Source organism: Triticum dicoccoides, chromosome 4A (genome assembly GCF_002162155.2).
Source record: "Triticum dicoccoides isolate Atlit2015 ecotype Zavitan chromosome 4A, WEW_v2.0, whole genome shotgun sequence".
In the NCBI taxonomy this organism is placed as follows: Eukaryota; Viridiplantae; Streptophyta; class Magnoliopsida; order Poales; family Poaceae; genus Triticum; species Triticum dicoccoides.
Genome location: NC_041386.1, coordinates 226,007,470 through 226,014,918, shown reverse-complemented (window position 1 = coordinate 226,014,918; position 7,449 = coordinate 226,007,470).

Genomic DNA, 7,449 nt, shown 5'->3' with positions numbered 1-7,449 from the left:
CGTACTATTCTCCCTCGTGGACCCTGTAGGCTTTGGATCGCCGCGCTATGCAGCGTGCCTCATTTTGGTCCTCCGGAAGTTCCTGTCTAATTAGGTAGGCCAGGAATGGTTCTGTCCACGGGGCAATAATGGCCATTATTTTGTGGGCTGATTGTGTTATTTCGGTGGCGGAGCCTCCGATTGTGTCAGATAGTTCGGTATCGGGTATTTTGGCCGGGTCCGGACTGTTGTTACCAGTGTCCCCTTCCCATGCTACGGATGGCTTGAAAAGCCTTTCCAGAAAAAACGTTGGGAGGGACCGCGTCGCGTTTTGCGCCAATGCAGGCGAGGATATCCGCTGCCTGATTGTTTTCCCGAGCCACATGGTGAAATTCGAGCCCCTCGAATTGAGCTGACATTTTTAGGATGGCATTGTGATAAGCGGCCATTTTTGGATCCTTGGCTTCAAATTCTCCATTTATTTGGGATATCGCGAGGTTTGAATCCCCGCGCACCTTTAGGCATTGAATGCCCATGGATACTGCCATCCGGAGACCATGTAGAAGGGCCTCATATTCGGCTGCGTTGTTGGAGTCTGTATACATTATCTGCAGTACGTATTGAATGGTGTCTCCTGTTGGGGATGTCAAAACGACGCCAGCCCCTAGACCAGCCAACATTTTGGAGCCGTCGAAGTGCATGATCCAGTTTGAATATGTGCCATACTCTTTAGGGAGTTCGGCTTCCGTCCATTCAGCGACGAAGTCAGCCAAAACTTGCGATTTAATAGCTCGCCGTGGCTTGTAAGTTATGTTGAATGGGAGGAGCTCAATTGCCCATTTGGCAATCCGGCCCGTCGCGTCGCAGTTGTTTATAATATCGTTAAGTGGTGCTTCCGAGGCTACCATTATTGAACACTCTTGAAAGTAGTGTCGCAGCTTCCGGGATGACATGAATACCGCGTACGCTATCTTTTGATAATGCGGGTACTGTGATTTGCATGGAGTAAGGACAATGGACATGTAGTAAACCGGCTTTTGAAGGGGAAATTTGTGTCCGTCCACTTCTCGCTCGACGACAAGCACTGCGCTTACTACTTGATGAGTTGCCGCAATGTATAATAGCATTGGTTCGCCAATGTTTGGCGCGGCCAGGACTGGGTTTGTTGCCAATATGGCCTTTATTTCGTTGAGTCCGGCCGTGGCGGCGTCCGTCCACTCGAAGTGTTCGGTGCGCCGGAGGAGGCGATAAAGGGGTAATGCCTTTTCTCCCAAGCGGGAGATAAAGTGGCTTAGAGCCGCCACGCATCAGTTAATTTTTGTATTTGTTTGAGGTCTGTTGGGGTAGCCAACTGTGACAACGCTCGAATTTTGGCCAGATTAGCTTCGATACCTCTATTGGAGACAATGAATCCTAGGAGCTTTCCTGCTGGTACGGCAAAAATGCATTTTTCCGGATTGAGCTTGATGTCATATGTTCAGAGGTTGTCGAATGTGAGCCTCAAGTCGTCTATTAGAGTTTCGACATGCTTGGTTTTAACGACGACGTCATCCACGGATGCCTCCACTGTTTTGCCGATCTGGTTTGCGAGGCATGTCTGAATCATGCGCTGATATGTTGCACCGGCATTTTTTAGCCCGAAGGGCATTGTGTTGAAGCAGAATGGGCTGTATGGTGTGATGAATGCCGTTGCGGCTTGGTCTGGCTCTGCCATTTTGATTTGATGGTAGCCGGAGTATGCATCGAGGAAACACAATGAATCGTGTCCTGCGGTAGCATCGATGATTTGATCAATGCGGGGGAGGGGGAAGGGATCCTTTGGGCAGGCCTTGTTAAGGTCCTTAAAATTGACGCACAAGCACCAGGATTTGTCCTTCTTTGGTACCATCACCAGGTTTGCTAGCCAGTCTAGATGTTTTATGTCTCGGATGAATCCGGCCTCCAATAGCTTGGCTAGTTCCTCTCCCGTGGCTTGTCATTTAGGTTCCGAGAAACGTAGAAGTGCCTGCTTGACTGGCTTGAATCCTTTTAGGATGTTTAGGCTGTGTTCACCCAGCCTGCGTGGGATTCCTGGCATGTCTGAAGGGTGCCAGGAAAAAATGTCCCAGTTCTCGCGTAGGAACTCTCGTAGTGCGGCTTCGACATCAGGGTTTAATTGTGCCCCGATGGAAGCTGTTTTTGTAGGGTCTGTTGGATGGACTTGGAATTTGACTATTTCGTCCGCCGGCTTAAAGGAGGTGGACTTGGATCTTTTATCGAGTATCACGTCGTCCCTGTTCACCGTGGAGCACAACGCAGTTAGTTCTTCGGCCGCTAGGGCTTCGGATAGTGCCTCAAGGGCCAGTGCAGCTGTCTTATTTTCGGCGCTGAGTGCTATGTCCGGATCACTAACAAGAGTGATGATTCCATTGGGCCCAGGCATTTTGAGCTTCATGTACCCGTAATGGGGTATGGCTTGGAAGATTGTAAACGCCTCCCGCCCTAATAGAGCGTGGTATCCGCTGCTGAACGGGGCCACTTGGAATGTAATTTCTTCGGGCCTGTAATTATCCAGCGTGCCGAATACCACGTCTAGTGTGATTTTTCCAGCGCAGTGTGCTTCCCGACTGGGGATGATTCATCTAAAGGTTGTGCTGCTTTGCTTAATGCGGCTCCAGTCTATTTCCATCTTTTGAAGAGTTTCCTCATAGATGAGGTTTAATCCGCTGCCGCCGTCCATGAGTACCTTGGTGAGTCGAAAGCCATCCACAATTGGACTGTTCGGAATTTAGGTTCGTCACTAGCATTGAAGGTAATAGCCGTGTCGCTCCAAGGATTTGTTTCTGCTATGTGGCATATTTTGGATGTGCTGCGGAGTGTTCGCTTACGTCTATTATTTGATGCGAAGGTCTCAAAGACCGTTAAGACTGTTGTCCTCGGGGTGGTGCTCTGTGGTTTTTGGGAGGAGTAGATCCTCACCACTTTTGGCCACCTGCCGGAGTATCCAGCATGCTCTAAGGTTGTGTGTTGGTATCGCATCCGCTGTACTATGAATTTTGCAGGGTCCGTTGAGCCATCCCTCCAGTATGGTTCCTTGCCCCATAGAGGGCTTTTTCTTTTTGGTAGTTAACCCAGGTGTATTGTGATAATGTACCCTTTTATTTTGGACTGGGTTTGTATTCAGGGCCGGATTATCCCAAAATTTTATTTCGGTTTTCCAGGCGCTTTCCATCGCACAGTACTTTCGTACTATGGATACCAAGTCGGCAAAGCGTGTAATTTCGCGACGACTTATGGCGTTGAGGATTCCCTTGTCCGTGCAATTACTGCAGAAGAATGAAATTACGTCTTCCTCGCGGCAGTCCTTTATCCTGTTCTTGACCAGGAGGAATCTAGCCCGGTAATGGTGTACTGTTTCTTCGGGCTCTTGCTTAATTTGGGATAGATCGCGTATGTTTGGGTGGGTGGGTGGAATTGAATCCGAATCCTCACCCAATCTGAGGCTCAGTGGCCAAGGAGTTTTCGAACTCGAAAGTTTTGATTCTTAGATGTTTTTCGGTAAATCTAGCCCGCTGCCTGATTCTGGGTTTAGGCTTTGAGTGACATCCTCCCCTCCGCGGGTATCCGGCTTGGAGGGATCGGGAATCCGGACGTAGCTAGTCCTTAAGATGGATGAAGGGTTGCCGCATTGTTCTTCCACCACTGCAACATGATGGGTGACCTGGGGAGAGTTAATTTCTCTCAGATTGGGTTTAGGCCCAACCTGATTGTAGTCTGTAGCGACTCCCAGGGCGGCGATGCGATCCAAGAGCTCGTTCAGGGAAGAGAGCTCCATTGGATCTACCTGCTCGGTGAGTTCCGAGTTGACATGAAGATTGCTTTTGATGACCCGAGAAGTCATCGTCGGTGCAGCGGCCGAACAGGCGGTCATAAGAAAACCACTTAGCCGGAGAGTTTGGCCGATAGCCAGAGGTCCCTCAGCGATAGTGTCGTCTTTAAAGACGGGACGAGACATCCTTCCTGGTGGCGACGGCACAACGGAACTCTCAATGAAAAGCACTAATGTCGTTGTCAAAACCAGCGGATCTCGGGTAGGGGGTCCCGAGCTATGCGTCTAGGCCGGATGGTAAGAGGAGGCAAGGGACACAAAGTTTTACCCAGGTTCGGGCCCTCTTGATGGAGGTAAAACCCTACCTCCTACTTGATTAATATTGAAGATATGGGTGTTATAGGAGTAGATCTACCACGAGATCAGAGAGGCTAAACCCTAGAAGCTAGCCTATGGTATGATTGTATGTTGTGATTGTTGTCCTACGGACTAAGACCCTTCGGTTTATATAGACACCGGAGAGGGTTAGGGTTACACAAGGTCGGTTACAAAGTAGGAGATATCCATATACGTATTGCCTAGCTTGCCTTCCACGCCAAGTAGAGTCCCATCCGGACACGAGATGAAGTCTTCAATCTTGTATCTTCATAGTCTAATAGTCCGGCCAATGGAGATAGCCCGGCTGTCCGAAGACGCCCTAATCCAAGACTCCCTCAGTCATCCTCATCATTAGCATCAGCATTGGTGACGAGGTCATTGTCTTCATTGTTGAAGATCGACTTGGCGACGAATGCTGAAGCTAGAGTCAGGCTTGCCACGCCTGAATCCGATTCCTCATCAAACTCCACCTCCACCTCCTCAGATGCAGACTCCTCCTCTGAATCCATCTCCTTGCCAACAAACGCATGAGCCTTGCTGGATGAGCTCTTCTTGTGTGATGAAGACATCGACAAAGACTTGGAAGAAGATTTTGAGGATTTATTCTTCTTGTCATCAGAATCATATTCCTTGCTCTTCTTCTTGTTGTTGTTCTCATTGTCCCACTGAGGACATTCAGAGATGTAGTGACCAGGTTTCTTGCACTTGTGGCACGTTCTCTTCTTGTAGTCACGGGAGGAAGCTTCATCATTTCTTGAGCTAGATCTTGAAGATTGTCACACCCTAGCTAGTCATGCATTAGAGTGTTGCATCATGTTTACTCTTTCATCAGAAACTTGAAATGGGGATCTGTGAAACCCTCAGAATCATTTTGAAAATGACCCAAATAATAATTTCTCCAAAAGGGTCCAAGAAAATGCTCATGTTGCTCTCTGAAAATATTGGGCAGAGATAAAAATCAAACCAATATTTTTAAAGAGCTCATAGGTATTTATTTTGGGCATTTGGAATTAATACATAAATATTTGTATTGGAAATATATTAATTATATATATTAATATATGTCCAAATATTATGCCATTTATAAAGGAGCTCTGGAATAATATATCTAGCTCCTGCAAAAATTGGCATAAGTTAAATAAATGATTTAATATATTATTTAAATCAAAACAAATGTCAGAAATTAGAAAACAGAAAAATAAATAAAGGGAGAAACTTACCTGGGCTCCTCCCTGTGCTGCCCAGCCAGCTGGCCGGCCCAGCCAGCAGGCGGCCCAGCCCGCCTCCCTCCTCTGTCGTCTTCGTCCTCGACAGAGGGAGGGGAGTGTGGCCGGCGCGCGCGCGCCACCGCGCCACGCCACCTCTCTCCCTGCCTGCTTGCCCTCCCCTCCTCGCTCGATGCCCCGGACGACGCCACGCCTCCCCCCTGCTCTCTCTCACTCTCCCTCGGCTCTCCCCTCCTCTCCCTCGCTCTCTCTCTCACACGGCCGAACACCACCGTCGCCGCCGTTCGCCATAGCAGCCGTCTCCGGCCACCCCTCGCTCCCCCGACTAGCTCAGCGGCTCCGCCTCGACCTCCTCTTCCTCCCCACCGCTCCACGGGTCTCCGGAAGCCCTGCATCGCCGCCACGTCGCCGTTCCCCTCCTCGGGCTCCGACCACCGTCGCCGTCGATTCGCCGTCTCCAGCGCGTCCCCGAGCCCGCTTCGACGCCCACTGCAACCGCGGTGAGCTACGCCACCGTTTCCCCCTCTTCTCCCCCTCGTTCCCTCACCGTAGCCTCCTCCCCACCACGGCCGAACCTCCGCCGTTGACGCAGCTCCGGTGACCATTTGGTCACCCCGGCGAGTCCAACGAGTTCGTAAGGCTCCATAGAGCATCCCTAGCGCCTCGCTTCGCTCGCCTTCGAGCTCCAACCCCGTTTCCGTGCACGACCGAACCCCGGCGGCCGCAGCCGAGCTCGCCGCCGTCGACTCCGGCCACCTCAGGCTCGGCCACCACCACCGTGCCCTGTAGCGCGATCCCGCATCACGCCGCCGTCTCGGACCTCGCCGGCGTCATGTCGCCGGTGGGGTTTGACTTGTCCGACCTGGGGTTTGACCCCCCCAGGGTCACTGACGCGTGGGCCCCGTCGGCCAGGTGGACATCATTAGCGCTAACCACTGTTAGTTAACCCCTGACACTGACCAGTGGGCCCCAGCGCCACTAACCCCTAATTAGGATTAAACTAACCCTGTTTAACCCCCCTGTCACTGACGTGTGGGCCCCACACGTCAGGTTTGACTCCAGCCAGCCGCAGTTGACCACTGACGTCATGCTGACGTCATGCTGGCGCAATATTTATATTTCTGGATTTAATTTAAATCAGGAAATTCCAGAATATTATTTAAACTTCAAAAATTCATAACTTTTATTCTGTAACTCCAAATTGGACAAATTATATATGAAAAATGATCAGAAAAATCCAAGCTATCCATCTGTACTATTTTCATGCATGATCAAACAAGTTAAATTGATGTTTTAAGCAGAACAAGGAAAAGCACTTTAAAAGGCCATGTTTGAGTTTGAAATTTGAATCTTTGATTCAAATTTGTTCAAACCCTTCTGGTTTTAGTTGCATTAGCCCAACACACTCATATTGCCATGTTTCATGCATGCATCATATTGTTGCACATTGTTTGGTGATGGTTGTGTGTCGGTGCCCTTTGCGACAGGTTCTGCCTCCGAGGAGTACCGTGATTACCCTAACGAAGAACCGTATCAGTGCATCGAACCATCAGGCAAGCAACCAACCATTTGATCATATCGATACAATCCCATGTTCTCGCTCCTGCTCTCTTTTACTGCATTAAGACAACGCGTTTCAAACTGCTGTGTGCTATGGTAGTTGAACCCATTTCCTCTGCATGACCTGTCATTGCCATAGTAACTAGATGAAACCCACTAGCATGTGTAGGAGTTGATTGAGCCATATGTATGTGTTGTTCCTACCTTGCTATGCCTGCTATGCTTAGAGTCGTGTCAGGTCTGGTTCATCTGGGTGATGGCTAGAGTGAAATGATCATGTCGGTAATGAGAGTGGTGTGGTGAACACGATTTGGTAAAGGTATCGATGAGAGGCCATGTAGGAGTACATGGTGGGTTGTTTCATTGAAGCCGGCCTTAAGCACTGAGATCTGTATGTGTGATTTAAGAATCAGCTACTACCATGCATTGGGCCCGAAACCAATGGACCCTCTCGGCTTCTTATTCACCCTAGTTCTCCGTCCAGGAGTTGCAAGTAGT